Raw genomic sequence first — 22152 nt, forward strand, 5'->3', positions numbered from 1 at the left:
TAACCCTTCCCTATGTGACTCAGGGTGCGCTGGGGCAGAGGTACTTGCTAGACTAGTATTGCTGCCTGCAGTCTAAACCAGCACAGTGGCCAAACCTAATGTCCTTTCCAAAGGTGGAAAAGTTTGGGTATAGGTAGAGAGAAGGAGGAATAGTAGCTGAGGGTAGAGGAACAAATAAAAGAGTTATGAAATAAGGGAAATCCAATATTACATTAATACCTCAAAAGAGGCTCAGAGCAAGAGATGACATTGTCTCTCAGCTCAATTTATCAGGAGCCTAAAAGGGTAAAAGCAGATATTGCTGACAGCACTCCTGCTTTTAGAATCTGACGAGATGGGGTGGAAGGCTGCAAACCTGAGGGGCCTCACCCTGGAGACATTTTCATACAATATGGATCCTGGACCGGACTAATTATTAATGACTGAATGGGCTCTAGTCATGTGCTGCATCTCTTAACTGTTAGGATCCCCAGACCTGTGGTATATTTTTAAATATATATATGGTCTTTGTCCCCAGTTCCTGGCACAAAGCTTCTAAAACCCTTGGAATTTCCTGCGATAGGAGCATCTTTCATTCCTCATAACAAGCCCTTTTCAACCATCCCTGAGTTTAGGTTGATGAGGTGACTCTTGGTAGACCTTTACTTTTTATTATTATTTTTAATGCAGTTTTTTAAAGATTTTTTTTTGATGTGGACCATTTTTAAAGTCTTTATTGAATTTGTTGCAATATTGCTTCTGTTTTATGTTTTGGTTTTTTGACCACGAAGCATAGGGGACCTTAGCTCCCCGACCAGGGATCAACCCACACCCCCTGCATTGGAAGACGAAGTCTTAACCACTGGACCACCAGGGAAGACCCTTGGTAGACCTTTAGACAGCTTCAGAATGGGGGCTGGTCAACAGAGGAACCACCCTTATGACTAGAGGGCTGGAACTTTCAGCCCCATCCCCAGAACTCACGGGAGCAAAGACAGACTGGAGATGGAGTTCAATCACCAATGGCCAGTGATTTAGTCGATCGTGCCTACATAATGGGACCTCCATAAAAGCCCCTAAACGATGGGGTTCAGAGATCTTCTGGGTCGGTGGACGCATCGAGATTGGGGGAGGGTGGTGCACCTGGAGAGGGCATGAAAGCTCTGCCCTTCCTCTCTCCCCAGTACCTTCTTCTATGCATTCTTCCATTTGACTCTTCCTGAGTTGTAAGAAACGGGTAACAGTAAGTAAAGCCCTTTCCTGATTTCTGTGAGTTGTAGTGGCTTATTGAAACTGAGAAAGGGATTGTGGGAACCCCTGACTTTGCAGCCAAGTTGGGCAGAAGTGTTGGTAGCCTGAGGACCGGGTCCTTGTGACTGGTGTCTGCAGTGAGGGCAGTCTGTGGGATTGAGCCCCTGGACCTGTGGGGTCTGATGCTAACTCCAAATAGATGGTGTCAGAATAGAAGTAACTGGGCACCTAGTTGGTGTTCAGAGAATGAGAAAATTGCAGAAATATGAATTTTACAGTTTTCTTTCTGTGTTGTTTAATTTCCACATATCTGTGAATTTCCCAAGTTTCATCTGTTGCTGATTTTTAATTTCATTCCATTATGATTAGAGAACACACTTCGTATGATTTAAGTACTTTTGAAATCATTGAGACAAGTTTTTTTCACCCAGCATACTGTCCATCCTGGAGAATGTTCCATGTGCACTTGAGAAGAATGTGTATTCTACTGTTATTGGGTGTAATGTCTATAGATGCCTGTTAGGTCTAGTTGGTTTTGTAGTGTAGTTTGTCTTCTATTTCTTTGTTGATCTTCTGTCTAGTTGTTCTAGCTATTATTGAAGCTATTATCAAAGTCTCCACTTACTAAATTTTCTACTTCTTCCAGTTCTGTCAATTTTTGCTTCCTGTATTTTGGGGCTTCATTGTTAGGGTGTATGTGTTTATAATTATAATATATTCTCAATGGATTGGCCCTTTTGTCATCATATACTTTCTTTCTTTGTCTTTCATAACCATTCAGTATTTTTGTCTTAATTGTCTGTTTACCTAATATTGTTATAGCCACTCTAGCTCTCTTTTGCTTACTCTTTTCATGGAATATCTTTTTCCATTCTTTTATGTTCAACCTGTTTATGTCTTTAAATCTAAAATGAATCTCTTGTGGACAGTATATAGTTAGACCATGGTTTTTTAAAAATTCATTCTGCCAATCTCTGCCTTTTAATTGGTGTTTTAATCCATTTAAGTGTATACTGTTAAGGAAGGACTTACTTCTGCCATTTTGCTACTTGTTTTTTATATGTCTCATGTCTTTTTTGGTCTTTTATTCTTCCATTACTGCCTTCCTTTGTGTAAGTAGATCTTTTCTGATGTACTATTTTAATTCCCTTGTTGTTTGTTTTGGTATATATATTTTTAGTTATTTTCTTAGTGGTTGCTCTGGGATTACAATTAATATATTAACTTATAAAAACGTAGCTCAGATTAATACCAACTTAATTCCAATAGTATACAAAAACTTTGCTCTTATATAACTTCATTTCTTCCCCCTTTCGTGCCATTAATGCCATACATTTTACATCTTCATTCTATGCCCATTAACATAAATTTGTAATTATTGCTTTCTATAGTTGCCTTTTAAATCAGATAGGATAAGAAAAAAGTGTTACAAACCAAAAAACATTTCTAGTGTCCTTTCATTTCAACCCGAAAGACTTCTTTTACTATTTGTCTGCTATTAACAAATTCTCTTGGTTTTTGTTTATCTGGAAATACCTTTTTTTTTTGGCTGCACTGGGTCTTGGTTGTGGCACGCTGGATCTTCTTTGCAGCACGCGGATCTTCATTGCGGCACACGGGCTTCTTAGTTGCGGCACGTGGGCTTTTAGTTGCGGCATGCGGACTCTTAGTTGCAGCATGTGGACTTCTTAGCTGCAGCATGCGGACTCTTAGTTGTAGCACGCATGTGGGATCTAGTTCCCTGACCAGGGATCGAACCCGGGCCCCCTGCATTGGGAGCATGGAGTCTTACCCACTGGACCACCAGGGAAGTCTCTATCTGGAAATATCTTAATTTCTCTAAAATAGACAAATTCCCTCAGCTCACGACCCACCTTCTTGGTAGTCACCTTTTCTTCAGGCCACAGAGGGGTCCCAGCTCTGTTCTAGAGGGTTGGGTTCTACCAGCTTGTCTGTACTATGAGACCCTGCCTCCTGATTCAGATGGCCTAAGAAAGAAAATGACTGAATTTGGACTTGGAACCAACTGACTCTTAGGAGTTGTCAGGGAACATATTTCCCACCAAGCAAAATGGACAGTAGATGTAGATAAAGCCGTGTGTGGAGAGTATAGTGTATCCAGGGCCTATGGAAGATACAAAGAAGTATCAAACACTGTTCTTATCTTCAGGGAAGTGTGTCCAGGCCATAAGGTAGTCCTTAAAAGTCAATGATAAATGAGTCAAGGTCCTCAGGAAACTTATTGTCTCCTGGAGAAAATTAGTAGAAGGACTAATTGTATTACAGTTTGATCAACACTAGCACTGAGCATAGGGTGCTGCAAGCACTCAGAGGAGGTCCTCCTAATGCAAACTCAGGGCCGGGGAAGGAGAGGGTTCAGTAAATGCTTTTAAGAGAAGCCGACATTAATTCTTGTATAATAGTAGTTAACATTATTAACAGATTACTATCTCATTTAATCCCCTCTACAGCCCTATGTGGTAGGTACAAACATTACCCCCAAGTTACAGATGAGGAAACTGAGCTTTGGTGAAGTTCAGGGACTTGGCTAAACTTCCCAGTTCTGGCAAGAAGGTCACACAGCTCTGAAGTGGTAAAGCTGAGCAGCCCTAACCAGGCATAATGAGCTTTAACCACCCATATTCATAACCACTGTGTAGCATGACAGATCACTAGTAGTTCACTAGGCTGGAATGGGAAAGGGGAACTTCAAGTCAAAGGAGTCAGGAGGAGAAAGATGGAGGGGTGAGAGTACAGGATGTGTTCTGGAAACTGAAGTAGTTCAGTGTGGCCGGATCAAGAGAGTAAAGGGGGAAATTTTTGGAAAAAGGAGGAAGAGGTAGGTTGGCGGAGGGACTCATGAAAGAGAACCATTGATGATTTTAAGCATCAAGAACTAAGATGAGACTTTTAAGGTATGCAGAATGGATTGTGGAAAGGGAAGGTGTATGACTACTCAAAGAAACAAGGCAGGATGACAGTTGCTTAGTCCCCAGCAAAAAGGATGATCTTAATTAAAGTTGTAGCAGGAATGGAGAGGAAGTACAGATTCAAGAGATGCAGAGACATTATACTCAGAAATGTGGCAGTCAGCTGTTTTTCTACCTGAGCACCACACTCTAAGGGGCCTTTTCAGATTTTTGGTAAAATCTAGAAATTTTGCAGAGAACTAAGGCAAATGCACTGTGGACTTTTTCCTTTGATGATAACACTTAGTTTTCTGACTTGAAAAACTATATGTAATTAGTGGCAATACTCCCCTGATTAGAGAAGTACAAGAAGAGGATTTGGGGTGGAATACATAAATTCCAGTTGGGTTCACCTTGAGTTTGAGGTAAGTAAGGGACTCTGGGATTAAGGGAAGCTCTAGAGGCAGTTGATATACTTCTGGAGTTCAAGAGAGTTCTGGTTTGGATGTTGTGTAGACAGTCTGCAAGGTGATCAATCCTCCCAGGTGCCCAGGACTGAGAGCTTTTCTGGAACATGGGACTTACAGTGCTAAAGCCAGGAGAGTCCCAGGCAGAGCAGGACAGCTGGTCACCCTAGGACTGGTCTGGGGCCCCAGAGAGAAAGCTGAGTTAGAAACATATATGTGGGCAGCACCAGTCTGTAAGTGACAGCAAGGAAGGGATGGAATCACCCAAGAAGAATGTGGTGTAAATAAAAAACTGCCAAGGAACGAATCCTGAGGCATGCTAGCACTAAATGAAAAGGTAGGGAAATAAAAAACTGGCCAAGGTAGTATGGCTCTGTTGGTTGGTTACCGAGTAGCCATTCTCCCTTGTGGCTGGCCCCAGCCAATCGTGGCAATCCTCTCCCCCTTTCCATGTGGGTCTAAGGGTGGACTTGTGACCCAGTGCTGACAAATGAGATTCTTTGGTTCCTTCAGCAAGCGGGGACTGATTGCCTACCAGGTGCCAAGGCTGTGGGGATACAGATGAGAAGAAAATCCTTGACTTCATGGAGTCTACTTTTTCATGGATGAGAAAGATAATAAAGAAATAAAGGCATATGTCAGCTATTGATAATCCCTAAGAAGAAAAAGCAGAATAAGGGGAATAGGGAAAATGGGTTGAGGTACAGTAACATTTTACATGGAAAGTCAGGAAAGGCCTCAGTGGTAAAATGGCATGAAATGTATGGGACACTGTCCTGGTGGTAGGTACAAATATTACCTACCAGGGGTTTCAGCGCCACCTTGTGTCCACAGAGGGAGGTACCACTAAACCATGTCCAAAGGAAAGAGCCTGGATTCTTGATTGATATCACTGAGCAGCCAAACCCATCCCTACTGATACAGGGATGGAAAAGGAAAGAAAGAAAGGTGGGAAGAAAGTCAGAAAGAGCTGTGTCCTAGAAACTAAGGGGAAGGAGAGTTAACAGTTTCAAATGCTGCAGAGAGGCCAAGGAAGATAAATGTTTGAAAGTGTCTAATGGTGACCTTGACCTGGGCCGTTTCAGCAGAGCCACGGGGAAGACGGGGAAGCACATGACCACACCTTTTCAAGGACCTTGCTGTGGAAATCGAAGGTGAGGAGAGGACGCAATCTCCAGATGAGGGGATACAAACCAGAGGATGAAATTCCTAAATTCATAACTACGCCTAAGTTTGTTTTACGTTGCGGAAAAGTAAAAAAACAATAGACAGGGAGAAGCTGAGCATATGGGAGTTAATTGATAGAGACAGTACCCAGGGGGAAAAAAAGCCACAAATGTACAAACTGCTTTTCTTCTAATGAAAAGCCAAAGTCCTTCTTGGCTTTCAAGGCCCCCACTAGAGCTCTCCTCTCATCCCCAGCCCTCTCCCCACCTGCCCTCTGAGGATTTGGTCACCTGGCCTTCTTGCTGGTCCTCCCACTAGCTGCTGTTCGCTCTTTCCCCAGATATCTAAGCTCTCCCTTCCTTCCATGCTCTGCTCACAGATGATCTTTCTAAGGAGTCTCCTTGACCAACCGATATAAAATAACAACGCCATGCCCGCACCATCATTCCCAATCCCTCGCCTAATTTTTTTCTGTCGCATTTATTACCACCTGACCTACCATACATCTCACTTACTTAATCGTCCACTGCCCGTCTCCCCACTAGAACGCAAGCTCCATGAAAACAAGGCCTTCGCTTTGTTTTCAGCGTTGAGAACATTGTGTGGCACATGGTAGGCATCCAACCAATATTTGTGGAATGAAAAAATATGTGGCAAAGGAGTAGCAGAGACAATACGTGAACTTAGAAAAAGGAGTCATTGTGACACTGGGCGATCACAAAAGGCTCAGGTCCAGGAAAGCAGCATGAGCAATGGCAGCTCACATTTCTTGGCTACATACTACCCACTAGATACTGTTCTAAGTGCTTTACATAAATTGTCTTTTAAGCTTCAAAATGGGTCTAGAATGTGGGCGCTCCTGTGACTTCTGTTTTACAGGTAAAGACGGAGGCGCAGGGAGGGTAGGTCATGTGCTCAAAGTCTCATAAATAATTTGCAGCAGGGCTGGGATGACGAACTCAGGCAGAGCTGGGCATGTAAAGATCAGGCTGTAGTCCCTTAGCCTTTAAGGATTTAGACTTGCTGATGAGAAAGGAGAAAGATATTTCAGGCACAGCATTTCTGAAAGGCCAGAATTTACAAGTTCATTCTGGAGAGAATAAAGAGCCCAGTCTGACTAGAGAGGATGTTCAGGGGCTCCAGGAAATGGGAGAGAAAATTAGAAAGATAGGGTGGGGCCGGCTGGTGGACAGCTCAATTGCCAGGCTTGGATTCCATTAGGAATTTCAACTGGGAGTCATGGTAGGTGTGTGATCAGAGGAGTAACAAAATGTAAACAGCAGTTCAGTAGCTGTCAGCATGTTAACAGCCTCTGAAAACAAAGCAGACACAGTAAGGAGTATTGGGAGGGTGAAAGAAAAGCTTTCTCATCACCAAGTTCAAACTACTCTGTATTTTAATTATGCATTTTAAACAGATGAAAAGGTAGCCTGGCAATCCTCACCAACTTTCCCTGGCTCCAGCAGACAGATTTAGATGTCCCAGTCAGTAATTAGCCATTGTTAATAGTGATGATGCAGTCATGACCGTATCACCCGAGTTCTACATTTCACATCCTTTACATAAAGTATTTCATTTAATCTGCACAGCAACCTGTCCATAAGAGGAAACTGATGCTCAGTTCTAGACTCATAGACTGTTAGAATGGAAACAAACTTTAATATCATCCGTGCTATGGTTCAGTTTTCTCTGCAACATCTGAAACTCACCAGAGTCCTGCCTGATTCTGAGAGGGGGGATGGGCAGCATTTCACAAAGTCAGTCTCTCACCCTCAGCCCACAGCAATCCTCAGGAGCTACAAGAACATCAGAGGAAAATATCACGAATATCTCAAGGGTACTAAGGGCTGCCTGTATTTGCAGTTGCAAAAATCTTTATCCATATAAAAATGTAGTCCAGGAAAGCTTAGTCTATTTTCCCCTTCTGGACTCAGCCTATTTCTACCTCATCATTTTTTCATATGCCAGAAGTACAGGAAGGGAATTCAGGGGAAAGTCAAACAATATGTATCATGTGTGACTGTATGGCAGGCTCTTTACTCACAATATCTCATTTACTTCTCCTAACAACCTTGTGAACTAGATTACTAATCTCAGTTTTAATACAACATAGGGAAACTGAGGCCAAAGAGCTTAAGTAACTTGCATAAATTCACCTGGGCCTGGCAGTGGCAAGAAACTGGATTCTGATCCAGGTCCATCTGGCTTAAGACTTCATCTGCATCGCGTCCTGTGCACTCTCTTCTCTCTTCGTTGCTTCTTCCAGTATAGTCTCCAGTTGTACCCAAATTGCTGTCCGTCAGTAAGCTGCTTGGACAGCTTCTGGCTTCAACACATAATGCCTTTAACGTCTGTACCAGTGCTGGGGAGGAAACAGCGGGCCCCACCCACTAGAGACAGCATCCAGAAGCATCTCCCACCACCCTTACTCCCACCCGATCGTGTGGCAAAACACTTCAAAAGGGAAACCCAGGAACTATGCCCTCTTAGGTTTACTTAGGTGACTTCCATAAGAGCTCACATCACACACAGTGTCCTGGCCTCACCATATTTGGCAGTGATCAGCAGGTAGAACCCAAGGTTTTACAACAGAGACATGAAGGTTGAATGGGTGGGACCAGAGCAAAGAAGGTGCATCGGGTATAAGGTGCCCCCTGACCCGGTCACATACTGCTAAGGGCTGTGGGCTGTGTCCCTCCCAGTCAACTGTGGAGGCTAGAAGGACTCACCTAGGCCAGCATCCCAAGCTACTTGTCAGCTCTTTGGATTAAATCAACATTTACAGCACTGAGGTTTTTCACATTTGCTAAAGTATGTCCCTCGGGGGCATATTAAGAACACAGAAACCTTGTGTATGATGGACAATAGTAACGACTAGAGAGCGGTATCCCCAACTAGCTCAGTTGTCAACAACTCTCTTTTGAGAATCTGCTAGGGGTGGACGCTGTGGGAGAAACAAAAATGAGTAAGGCTTGCTGCCTCCCTTCAAGGAGCTTGAATATGAATCTCAGTAGTTAACTGCCTATGTGACAAAATAAACTCTGTAAAAGAGCAGAGTACAGTGGCTCTAAAGGCAAACTGTTCCCCCACTTAATAGCTCTGTGAGCTCGATTAAGTGACTTAACCTCTCTGTGCTTCAGCATCCTTGTCTATATATAAAACAAGATAACGAGAGGTAACTGTCACAGGGTCGTGATGAGGATTAAATGAGTCAATGCTTATAAGCTTCTTAAAGCAGCGCCTAGAAGACAGAAAACATTCAATAAATATTTATAATAATTATTATTATTTAAAATGCCAATAAGTATATCTCTGCATGAGTCAAATCAGCTAGAATTTTTATAAATTAGCACAGGAAGTCCTCATCTGTTCATTGTTTCAGGAGTTAGAATATGTATATCTTTATACAGAAACATTGTAATAGATGTAATAGATGACGTTTAGTTCCCAGGCCCTCAAACAAAAGACTCTTTAAGCCATGCTATCACTTAAGACTTTCATGTTTGCAGTTTAAAAACAAATTTAAAACCGTTCTATTGTAATAATAGAAAAAACAAAAAACGATTTAAAATATAATCAGCTTTTTATTTATCTTGAAAGTTGACACTTTAAGAAAAACAGGGTAGATTTTTAAAAATATTTATTTATTTAATTTATTTATTTGGTTGTACCAGGTCTTAGTTGCAGCAGGCGGGCTCCTTAGCTGCAGCTCCAGGGCTCCTTAGTTGCAGCACGTGGGCTCCTTAGTTGTGGCATGCGAACTCTTAGTTGCAGGATGCATGTGGGATCTAGTTCCCTGACCAGGGATCGAGCCCAGGCCCCCTGCATTGGGAGCATGGAGTCTTATCTACTGTACCACCAGGGAAGTCCCCAGGGTAGATTTTTAAATGGATGAAAACGAACATGGAAATTTCTGACAAGATGAAAAGAAACATCTGGGTACTTGAAAGGCTTTAGAGGTCGACACTCCTAAGTTTTTAGAAAGTCTTATTTCATTCAGGACTTATATGGCTTTTTTTCCCAACCACTATTAGCAGTGGTTTTGCACCTGTACCGGGAATTAAAAAGAGGCAGAAGAGGACGAAATATTTTCCTTAAAATGATATGTATACATGTGGAAGAAAAAGCTGTCTGGAATGCAGTTAACTCCATTTAAAGAAAAAAAAAGCAGGATAGAATCCCCAAAAAGAAAAATAAAATATAACAGTCACTGATTTTCAACCACTGCACATTTCAAACCTTCACTTTTACATGGTAAACAACGGTACCCAGCAAAATGTTGGAGTTGGGCCCTTGTTTGAGGTTTCTGCCAGCCAACTTTACAGGATGTCATCTTTGGCAGTTAGCCCATATGATTTAATACCTTACTCTGTTTTCTCTTATTTTAATTAAAAAATCAGAGAAAATTAAAAAATAAAGACCACATTAATAGAAAACAATTGAAACAGAGATGGTTCTCAAAGGAACACCTCCTAAGTCTCAGTTGAATGTCCACTGGTCAAGCTGTGAAGGAAAAGAAGAAAATTAAAGACTATGTGCCCAGTATTAGAAATATATATTTGAAGAGTGTGAAATACAATTAAAGATTTGATTTTCCGTTTTAGTTCTCTAGCAATGAAAACTCCCATAACACATAAGTTCATATAGACCACATAAATCCAACTTTTTAACTTTTGATTTTCAGAAATGCTGCACATCGGTACAAGAGTAAAGAGGTGGCCAGTACAAATCAAGGAAGCACCTGTGCCAGGTGATTCTCCATGGTGGCCACCAGGAGGCACCATCAGCTCATTCATAACTGCCTTGGTCGGGGAGCTGTAAGTGAGGGAGGGCGTTTCCAGTGTGGTTTAAGAAGAAAAAAAAAAAAAGAGGCTTCTCTGGTGGCGTAGTGGTTGAGAGTCCGCCTGCTGATGCAGGGGACACGGGTTCGTGCCCCGGTCGGCTAAGATCCCACATGCCGCGGAACGGCTGGGCCCGTGAGCCATGGCCGCTGAGCCTGCGCGTCTGGAACCTGTGCTCCGCAACGGGAGAGGCCACCACAGTGAGAGGCCTGCGTACCGGGGGGGAAAAAAAAAAAGGAAAAAACAAACTGCTGTTTAAAGCATTCATTCAGTTGGGACTTTTACAAATTAGTATTTGTAACTGAGAGACTGCCAGAGATTCAGAATGTGTTTCAGCAAATGATTTTGCTGTCACTGACATCCCTTGTATAAATGCTTTTAAATGCAGTCTTGAAGGTAACTGATTCTCACTTCTCCATTCTCTCAAGAGCCTGTAGAATTATTCCAGTTCTGACAAGTCCCCAGTAGCTTTGTCTGCTGGAGTAGATTATCTTATCTCTTTGAACCCTGAAACACCAAATCTAAGTAAGAATCTGACCTTAGATCTTTATTTAAATTTGATAAACTGTCGCACTTACATTTATCTGCGTAAGTGCTATTGGTGTCAAGACAGGAGTCAGATTCTAGACTAAATCAAACCCCGAGTCAAGAAAATGGCAGTCATGCAGCCCCTCTCAGTTCCCAGGGCTCCACTCCCAGGAAGACACCTAGTGTTGCTGCGTGATGGCTATAGGCCCCCCTTCTCTTGCACTAATGTTGTCCAGTATGCTTTCCCCTTTCAGCTGTTTCCTATTGCTGACAATCTGCTTACTTTAAGGCCTAAGTTACTCTAAACTATTTAAAAGACAACTGGGCTGTGTGAGAAGTTTTGGCTGGTAAGCCTTGCCGGCTGCTAAAGAAGGTCTTCCTGGGAAGCAGAAAGCTGGTGGGGACCTCACAGTCAGGGTCTGGTCCAAAAGCGAACTTTGGCAGGGCACAAAGATGGAGTCTTATACTACCACATTCCCAAGAGACTATGGTACAAAGAACAATACACTGCAACTTATTACATCATAATGAACAAGTAGGGCAGAGGAGCACTGATGGAGGCACACGGTTTGATGGAAAAAGCTCTTAGTTATTGAGTTGTTTCAACTGATAGTAGCCAAATCCATTAGATGTGGGTTTTGTTTGCTGATGTCTCAGGGGACACATCATTTCCACATGTGTGTAACGTCCCGCACAGACTACAGTATGAATGTGCCTTATTTTATAGTCACTTACCACACTGTACGTCCCACATGCTGTTCCTTCGCTCCAGTGAAGAGTAAGGAAGATCACAGCACAGTGTTAAGATAGGCTAGGCTATACCGGGTAACAAACGAAACCCTGAGCTCTCAGTGGCTGAACAGTATAACAATTTGTTTTTCATTCATGCTGATGTTCCTGGTCAGAGCATTTTCCAGGACAGCTGTTCTCTAAGCAGCAAATTCAGGGATTGGCGCTTCTCCTATCACGTGTTTCTGCCATCTTGGAGTCTTCACTTCCAGCAGCGCAGATGGAGAGACAGCCAGACTGAAAGAACGTGAGAAAGTTTTATGTAAGGGATGCTGGGAAATGTAGTCTTCCTCTGAGCTCAAAAAGAAAATGAAATGGTTTGGTGGACACATATAATCAGCTCTGCCATGATCATGAATCTTTATTTCTAACAAAGGACCTTTCTGTAAATATCAAGTTCATCTTTCCCTTTCAATCCCACCTTCTGGGATTCTGTAAAATTTCTAGTAACAGGGAGAAATTAAATAAAACTTCTGCATCCCTGTGAATTTATCACCTATATAACCTACACAAGCATCTTAATCTACATAAGATTTCACTTAACCTGGAAGAATATTCTAATTATAAGCCACCCTCCATAGATGGAAGAACAATGACCACACTCCGCCTCACCCTACCATTCCCACCTTTAGACTTCACACCATGTTACACTTAGAACCTACAGCCATTTGTAGGGTCTTGCTTCTCCACATTTGCAAAGCCTTAATCCCACCCCAAACACAACAAAGAACATTAATGTTTCCAAATTCCTGACAGATATTAATCTTTGGGATTTAGGGATGAGATATCAGAATTCCCAAGAATTCCTGAAACCATAAGTTTTTCTTAAAATACTGCCAACATTATTCCTACTCTTTATTCACAATTATGGATATAGGAAACAAATTTATTTAATAATTAATAAATATTACGTTTAGTGGTATTACAGAGAACTACAGTCTATGGCAGATATCCAAACACTGAATAAACGTGGGTGAACATTAGTAGATAGTATTTGAATAAGGTAACAGTCATATCTCCCAGCAAGGTTAACAGCACTACCAGAATCATGTGAAGAAATTGCCAACCTAAGCATTTGTTTTGCTTCCCAAATGTGTTATTTTTTGTAACACCACTCGCAGGATTTGTATAAGGTATATGATGCATGTAAATGTATTGATATTTATTTTATTTGCAAGAATGACTCACTGTTAGCAGCAGATGGGGCCATGAACACACACCTATAACATGGCAACAGCTACAAGCAACATGGGCTGATTGGATGGTGACCGCTTCTCTCTTGACTTCAACCTTCAGCTCCACATGTCAGCAAAACCTTACGGAGCAAAGCTCAATGGAATTCTGACGCAGACGTGGTAAATCAGGGCAAGTGCAACAAACTCCCGTACCAGGACTAGCTCGCGCTCACTGATTGCCAGTCTCCTGCCTGCTGTGGCCGACCTTTGTTGAGTCCTTTGCCTTTTACCCTCTTCCCAGCACTGACTAGTTCCCATTCACTTGGTGAGACCTCCTGAGCTCTGAATGCTGCTTCCCTCCAGCTGTTCCTTCTCAGGCTTCCCACACACACTTCCCTGCTTTACCTACTGCCTACCTGGCCTTGGTCCCGCTGCTTAACTCCAAGACCTGAGCTCTGCCAGCTCCCATTTCCATCGATGCCCTGTGTAACACACTGATGATAACTCACCTTACCTATGTGGGCCTTAATGGAAAATACATATATAAATAATATCTTAGGAAAAGGAACCCTCCTACGCTGTTGGTGGGAATGTAAATTGGTGCAGCCACTATGGAAAACAGTATGAGGTTCCTCAAAAACTTAAAAATAGAGTTACCATATAATCTAGCAATCTCACTCCTGGGCATATATTCAGAGAAAACCCTAATTTGAAAAGATACATGCACCCCAGTGTTCACAGCAACACCGTTTACAATTGCCAAGACATGGAAGCAACCTAAATGTCCATCAACAGAGGAATGGATAAAGAAGATGTGGTACATAGATACAATGGAATATTACTCAGCCATAAAAAAGAATGAAATAATACCATTTGCAGCAACATGGATGGACCTCGAGATTATTATACTATGTGAATGAAGTCAAAGAAAGACAAATATTTGATATCACTTATATGTGGAATCTAAAATATGATACAAATGAACGTATTTACAAAACAGAAACAGACTCACAGACATAGAAAACAAACTTATAGTTACCAAAGGAGAAAGGAGGGGGGATAAATTAGGGGTTTGGGATTAACAGATACAAACTACTATATACAAAATAGATAAACAAGGACCTACTGTGTAGCACAGGAAACTATATTCAATATCTTGTAATAAACCACAATGGAAAAGAAAAAAGCAATAGCTTAAATTTATATATTGTACTTCATATATGATCTCAATCTCATGACACCTCTGAGAGACAAAGATGATGGCGGACTTTATTTTCTCCATCTTAAGATGAGAAAAATGGATGCATATGGAAAGTGCGATAAATTTCAGTGGTCAGCTTTTCATAGGGCTGGACTGGGACCAGTGTTTCTTTTTTATTCTTTGAATAGATATTTGAATGCCTACTAGTGCCAGGCACCTAATGCAGTTTTTATTTCATTGCTTTATATTCCCTAGGAGGGAATGTGCTTATATTAGTGGTGAAGAATAACATTCTACCACTATAACATTTGAACCAGATATTCGTAACAAGAGGTTATGGAGGTAGAGTCTGTGTTGGTTGAATGTTATTTAGAAAGCATTAATCATATCTGAGCACTTTCATTAATTGTTTCTTAATGATTGATGCTAAGAGCTGATTCATCCACTTTTACAGCCCAGAGAGGAAGGCATGGGGCACTGTCAGAGACAGGCATGAGGAGCACTTTGCAGCTTATAAAGTGCTTTCACTTATATGTCCTCCAATACAATCCTCAATTTTCTGAAGGAATAGGGCCAGGATTATCTTCATTACATAGATGAAACAAAGACAGCAGCGTAAAATGAGATCCAAGGAAAAACCTACTTTTTCACTCTTGATAAATTGGAGCAGTATTTGGGGAACCACACTGGGGGTCAGCAATGTGGCAAGAAAGTGATTTTGAAGAAATATTCCCAAATTTAATTTTACCCAACTGACAAAGACAGTTAAGTAAATCTTGCAGTTTGGAGAAACCCACCCTAGTTTTTGACAGTGCATAAAAGCTTAGATCTACTGCATTTGTTGCTTCAAGTTACTAGCACTTTCTACTGTGTTCCTATTGTGTTTAGACCACAGCAAAGCTTTGCAACAGCCCAGGTTCAGGTGCACAATGTTACCGGGGTGACCACCATTGCAGTCTCATCAGCCACCACTGAAGAGCCACATAGCACGAGCATGTAGCCCACTCAGCTCCTGTGGTTAGCAGACCGAAAAGCATCTAGGGTGATACTGAACTGGCCACTGGCAGGCGATACAGGGTCGTGATTGAGAGTTTGGGACAGAACCCAGAGAGCCTGAGTTCAAAATCTGGCTTCATTATTCACCAGTGGTGCAACTTGAACAGCTACTTCCTCTGTGATTCCGGCACCTTATCTGTAAATGGAAAACTGATGGTATGAGCCTCAAAGGTTGTTGTGAAGATGAAGGGTGGCCAAATATGCCACCCCAAAACAGGCCACTTTGGCTTGAGGATGATTTCGAGCTAAAGGTACACAGCAGATGCTCTGACTGGCCCCCTTTTCTTCCTGAAAGCAGGAGATAAACTGCCCTATGGGAGACGTCCAACAACCGTATCATCAAGGGTGGGAAGTTGAGGGCAAGAGACTTCTTTGCAAACAGACCTTGTTAAAATAACTCTTAGCTTTCTTTAGCTTCCCCGTTTCCTTTAGTTGCTTTTCCACAATCGCCTGTCATTGTTCAATCTAGTGTAAAGGCATTTAGGTTTGCCACTGCTTGGGGTCTTTATTTCCTTATGAAGGCTCTCATGTCACATAAAACTTATACTAAATAAATTTATATGCTTTTCTCTGGTTAATCTGCCTCATGTCAATTTAATTCTCATGCCCAGATGAAAACTCTAAGAGGGTAGAGGTAAAATATTGCCTCCCCTACAAGAATTAAATAGTGTATCTGAAACGCATCAATATGGAAGAAACATTTACTATTGTTATCTGCAAAATATGTGCGTATATGTGAGTGTAAATGCAAAAAAAAGATCTGGAAGGGAGCACACAAAAGTGGTAATAGTGGTTATTGTAGGGAAGGGGAGTGAGATTTGGGGGAGGGGTTGGGACTGATGGGTGACTTTTAACATTTACTCTGTATTTTTCTGAATTTTAATTTTTACATGAGAATTTATTTCTCAGTGAATTATTTGTGGAACTTTAAAAGTGATGTATAGACATGAACTGTCAGTCATTGCAGTACTATTAGAAAATATCACATCATATACTAAAAAAACCTATCATTTCATTAAGTAATACAGATTTTGTGTTTTCTAAAATAACCTGAAAATATCTAGAAAAAATACAAATCTGAAAAAATTCACATTGATTTTTACCATAGGAGAGGATTGCTTTAGGAAGTAGGTAAAGCAGTGTCATAGAAAACTGTATTAATGTGCTCCAATCACATAATTTAAGAAACGTCCTGTGGTGTAATTATAACGGAAGTTAGTATGTGACGATGCCATCCATTTTCATTACCGCGTTGCCATGTAGAGCAGTCATCGCCTTTAGCCTGCTGCAGTAATATCATCATGTCCATTTGAGTTTCCACATCACCATCTTATATTCATGTAACCAAAAAAAGTTCCAGAAATGTGCTGCTGTCATTATTTCATCTGGGCCACAGCCATGGGTTGTTACGTAGGACATGTTTTATTATAGGTAATAAAAGAAAGTCACAACAAAAATAAACTTTTAAATTTAGAGACAATATTCTGCACTAATCCAGAGGTTTTTATTTTTTTAATTATTTATTTATTTTTTTATGGCTGCGTTGGGTCTTTGTTGCTGCCCACCGGCTTTCTCTGGTTGCGGCGAGCAGGGGCTACTCTTCGTTCTGGTGCGCGGACTTCTCATTGCGGTGTCTTCTCGTTGCAGAGCGTGGGCTCTAGGCGTGTGGGCTCAGTAGTTGTGGCACGCAGGCTCAGTAGTTTTGGCTCGTGGGCTCTAGAGCTCAGGCTCAGTAGTTGTGGCGCACAGGTTTAGTTGCTACGTGGCATGTGCGATCCTCCCGGACCAGGGCTCAAACCCATGTGCCCTGCGTCTGCAGGCAGATTCTTTTTTTTTTTTTTTGCGGTACACGGGCCTCTCACCGTTGTGGCCTCTCCCGTTGTGGAGCACAGGCTCCGGACGCGCAGGCTCAGCGGCCATGGCTCACGGGCCCAGCCGCTCCGCGGCATGTGGGATCTTCCCAGACCGGGGCGCGAACCCGTGTCCCCTACATCGGCAGGCGGACTCTCAACCACTGCGCCACCAGGGAAGTCCCAAGAGTGTGTGTGTGTGTGTGTGTGTGTGTGTGTGTGTGTGTGTGTCTTTTTGTGATTCGTGTTTGGGACTATTAGTAAGAAGAATAATTTAACTGAACAGTTTTATCCTTCATTTCAAGGGTGCAAACTTTGGGAAGAGGAGCTGTGGTAGAGATGCTTCTGGAGTTCCTATTCCCATAGAGAGAGCCTAACTGTACCCACAGAGGCCTCTGCTGACCCCCTTCCTCCCTTTTCAGGTGTATTGAGAAAGCACCGGGACTGTAAAGGCTGAGGCTTGAGATTCCGCAGCTGGTGAAATTGAGTTGAAGATAACTAAGTTAGAGAGACCTCTTCAGTATGGTTAAACAATTCACACTATCCCAAAGGAAATAAAGCCTTTTCCAGAGGGACACTGGGGGATGGGGGAAGAGAGCTGGGGGAGAGGTTAAGAAGAGGGAAGGAGGAGGACTGCAAAGCAGAGAGGGGAAAGGGAGTGGGCTTTGAGGAACTTCCCAAAGCTCCTGCGATTACATGATACAACCACCAGGTGGCGCACAGCCCGCCAGGTTCCCACCTGTAGTCAAACAAAGCAAGGGCGACTGTAAACACCGTGGAACGGTGCCGCATCTAGACAAGAGAGAATTGGGAGGGCTTATAATAGGATTGGGGTTTCTGTTAGATGATTTTGGGAAGCGTTCAGCAGAGTGAGGATTGCTCCGGATTGGGTGCTGTCAGAAAGTGGGGGTATCAAAAAAAAAAAAGAAAGTGGGGGTATCTTAATGATTTGGTGATTGAGTATCTTAATGATTTTCATCGAAGAGGTGACAGGAACGGCATCTAGCTAACGCTGTCACCCGTAAAGAAGTGGTAATTGCTCATGTTAACCAGGAAGGCGGGGTGGGGGCGGGGGCAGGGGATGGGGGGTGGTTGTCTGCTCGTTTCTGTGGTTCTCTCAGCTGTTTTGGCTTGTGCTAAAGGCACAGTTGCAGAGTGGTCTCTGTCTCACCCCACAGAGTGATCTCAGGAGACAGTGCTAGTCTGCGAAACGGTTTAGGATTGGTAGGTGTAAAACCAGTTCCCAGCTGTGGAGGCCAAGCCGGTTCCCAGCTGACAGCTGTCGGGATTCTTTTTCTTTCTTTCTTTCTTTTTTTCACATGCTTCCTATCCACAGGGGTGCCAGCTGTTAGAAGGAGCATCCCAGGAAGTCATCCCCAGGAAAGCCCATGGCATGATGGCTAAATGCCTGAACTGTGGCCTTGGACCGACCTGACTTTGCATCCCAGCTCTGCCATTCACTGGCTGTGTGACCTTGGATAAGTTATTTAACTTCTCTGTGCCTGTTTCCTCTTTTGTAAAAGAAAGTAAAATTAGTACCTATCTCTTCTGGAAACTGGGGAAATTAAATGAGATAACATGTAAACACAACAGTGCCTAACACATGATAGGCATTTAACTTAGACTAATCTACCCTATTCATTATTTGTCACAGGTCACAATGGTCAGTGCACTCTGGAAACCCATTTAGGAGACTGAAGAATCAAACAATTATTAAAAAAAACTTCTACTATCAGTATATGCTCATAAAGGAAGCTGATGGGTTGTCTTTCATTTCTGGTTTGTCCAAAACATATATATTCCAGACTTAGTAAGGTGATACCTGTATTCAAAAGAATTATTGCAAGGGGTGAGAGGAACTACTGCTGTGAGAGAGGGCTGTGACCATAGATCTGCAAACATCTCAGAGTTAGGCAAAAAAATTTTCCTCGTTATAGAGAGGAGTAAACAAGCCTGGAAAGAGCTGGGCTCGGGAAAGTGGGATGAAAGAGTGGCACGAGCGGATGGTAGATCAGAGAACGTTTGACCCTGAGGTCAGCCTATTCTCAGAAGCTGAGGGTGGGCCAAAGTTCAAGGGCCTGGAGGAAGGAGAGAGCTTAACCAAAGTTTGGTTAACAGTGTTTTGTTGCATTGATCAATGGGGACAAGCAGTTCAGCTAATCATTTATGAGGCAAAGAAAGGGGATCATGAGGGTCTGTGTCTGGCCTTGTCACAGGTGAACAGGGGGCATCTTAAGTCAGATGAGAAAGGACCGGTCTTGGCATTAAGCAAAGACTGTTGGGGGATTTCTTAATCCTCACCAACGTGTTCCAGGATCCCAGGGCTCAGGTAAAATTCAGCGTTGTCAGGTTGCAAATTACATGTTTCCCATTTCTCAAAGTGCTGTGTTTCAGATAAAGGATGAAATTTGGGCTTTAATATGACCTGAGAGATCCTGGATCCTTACACAGAGGCTGAGGTCTGTAAGGCAGAAGGGCCAGGGAAGAGCAGGTTTATTTGCAAAGCCCTCGGCAGACTGGACTGTTTAGAACATACGCGTTGTGTAACTTGTGTGGCTCTTGCATTGCTTCTGACCTACAAGTGGATCAATAAGAAATAAAACGTGAAATGAGGCAACATCAGCACAAAGGCTGAAACCGTGCTTTAGTTGAACCCGTGTTGAGGGCCCAGCTCTCTGCTGGTGCTTTGGGGAGTCTCAGCGCTGAAATGCTGTTCCGCCCACGCCCACTGCAGAGCACCCTCTGCCCTGCCCCACCCCCACCCCCCGAAGTAAGCTGTACTGCTTTCTTCACTTCGCCTGTATGGGTTCCAGCGTTTGGCTGGCGTGTCAGGGCTTTCCAGCCAGGGCACCCTGCACCTGGAAAATCTCCCTCTCATTCTGTCCTCTCCTTGCGTAGCCTTTCCTTCTCCGTTGACACGGCTTGAGGGCTGCTCATATAGTCCACCGTGGAGAGGTTGTAATTGTAATTCCTACAATTTGCGACGTGCCCTGGAGGCGGCCTGGATCTGGGGTAGACCCTGAGAGGCTGCCCACGCCTGCCCCCCACCTTGCGGAACGTCTTTATTACACGCTCCTGCCACGTTCTGAGCAGTCAAGCTTTGATTTACTTTCCCTTGCAAGAGCTGAAGGAATAAAGCTGTCAAGTACAAGCTGACGATCTGAGCTAATTCTGCGGATTTATGAAAATGCTCAGAATCCAAGCGGGGTGTGAGAAGTAGCAGCCTGACGCTTGCAGCTGGGAAGTGGGCGCAGTGGGTCCCGCCACCCTCCCAGCCCCGCCCCTTCCTCTTTCCCGAAGGGACTTGTCTCCCCTGCTCCCTGCCTGTCAGGAGCCAATGCCCTCTCCCCTTCTTGAAAACAAAACCAAACCCTGCCTGTTCTGAGAGAGGGTGTGAATCAGAGGATCCTGTAACGGGCGGGAACTTTACTGACTTGTCTGATCCACCTCCCTCCTTTGGGAAAATACCTGTCCCTCCGCTTTTGGAAAGCTGGCTCTGGCCCTTTTTCTTTACATCTAGGAAGGTTCTAATTATGAATCTTCCTAGGGGTGGAAGGAAAGAAGTAACCTTTCATCTGTTGGCCTCCTTCCTTCCCCTAGAGGCTGCTTCCTCCTATAGAGAAGGGTAGTCTGTGGCATCTCAAAGGAGACGTGACCAAATATTTAGAAATATCCTCGCATCCAGCGCATTAAAGGAAGGCTGAAGCAGTGTGGACCGCGGGCGTAAAGATAACACTTTTAGAGGGAGGCATTGATTAAATAGAGGGGTGGGGGTGAGCTGAGTATTTAGTCAAATGAGGTTGTGAACCAATACTGCTCTCAGTGATGCCCTACTGTCTGCAGAGAATTCCTGCAAGGGGGGAGAATGTGTCGCTCGTAGCACATCTTGGGCAGAGTACCCCCTCCCCCACTTCTAGTCCCTGTGCTCCCAGTGACGCTGACTCAGCACCGGGCATAGAACTTGGGGCCCAGCTTAAGCCAGTCAGTACATCCTCATCCCCAGGCCACCACAACTGGTTCAGAAATGGGCGCAAGACCTCAGATGGTCCAGCCGTTGAATCCCGGGACTTGTGCTGCAGCTCTCTGGAGCTCTCTCTCTCTCCCTTTCGTTGCACTTGAACCTAAGAGGCTGTGAGGCTGGAGCTACTGCTTCAACCAGCGACTCAGAGCCTGAGAACAGAACCAGCACACAGAGGAGAGAAGAGTCAGCCAACAGAGAAATCTGTTTCTTCTTCGCGCTCTTTGAGCCCTGAGTTAGGCCTTTCCTGAAACCAGTCCTCAATTCTGTGTGCTGATAAATTCCCATTCATCTGAGCCCAGTCTGAGTTAGTTTCTGTCACTGTATACTCAGTCCTAACTGGCAGAATCAATATGCCTAACACATAATAGGTTTTGGAATGAATGTATGATTCAAGCATGTGTTTATCTTTAATGTACTGGGCAGGTGTCCCCACACACTCCGTCCTCTCTGGTTCCTTTCTTCACGTGAGTTCAAAGAGCATCATGTGTTTAAATTCAAAGTAGGTGAATGGTAAGTATTAGTTTTGCTTGAAGATGAGCAGAGCTTAAAGTGGGGGGAATAAGACGTGAGGCTCTCTTAGCCTCAGAGGAGCATTGCCGCCTGAACCATCCCCATGCCCTGACCCCCCCGCCCCCCACGGTCTGTGGAAAGACTCTTCTGTGAAGCTGGTCCCTGGTGCCGAAAAGGTTGGGGACCTCTGGTATAAACTGTTTCGATCCTGTTAGAAATGCTTTTGCCAGCATTTAGGAAAATTTTTTTTTATCTTTGACCTATGTTTCAAATACATATTACTAGCTAACTATCACAAAATGTAGGGCTTAATACAACCATTTATTTGCATGAAGTTTTACAGGTAAGGAGTTTGAGGAGGACTCCCCTGGGCAGTCTGTCCGCCTGCCTTCACGTGGGGCCGTCAGG

The 22152-nt window shown here is 43.4% G+C and overlaps 1 long non-coding RNA gene across 1 annotated transcript in view; it reads left to right on the top strand.

Moving 5' to 3' along the window:
- The window catches only part of LOC115839124 (uncharacterized), a 43669-nt gene that overhangs the window by 17092 nt on the left and 4425 nt on the right, over positions 1-22152 (top strand). The window lies entirely within an intron of this gene.

Source organism: Globicephala melas, chromosome 10 (genome assembly GCF_963455315.2).
Source record: "Globicephala melas chromosome 10, mGloMel1.2, whole genome shotgun sequence".
Taxonomy (NCBI): Eukaryota; Metazoa; Chordata; class Mammalia; order Artiodactyla; family Delphinidae; genus Globicephala; species Globicephala melas.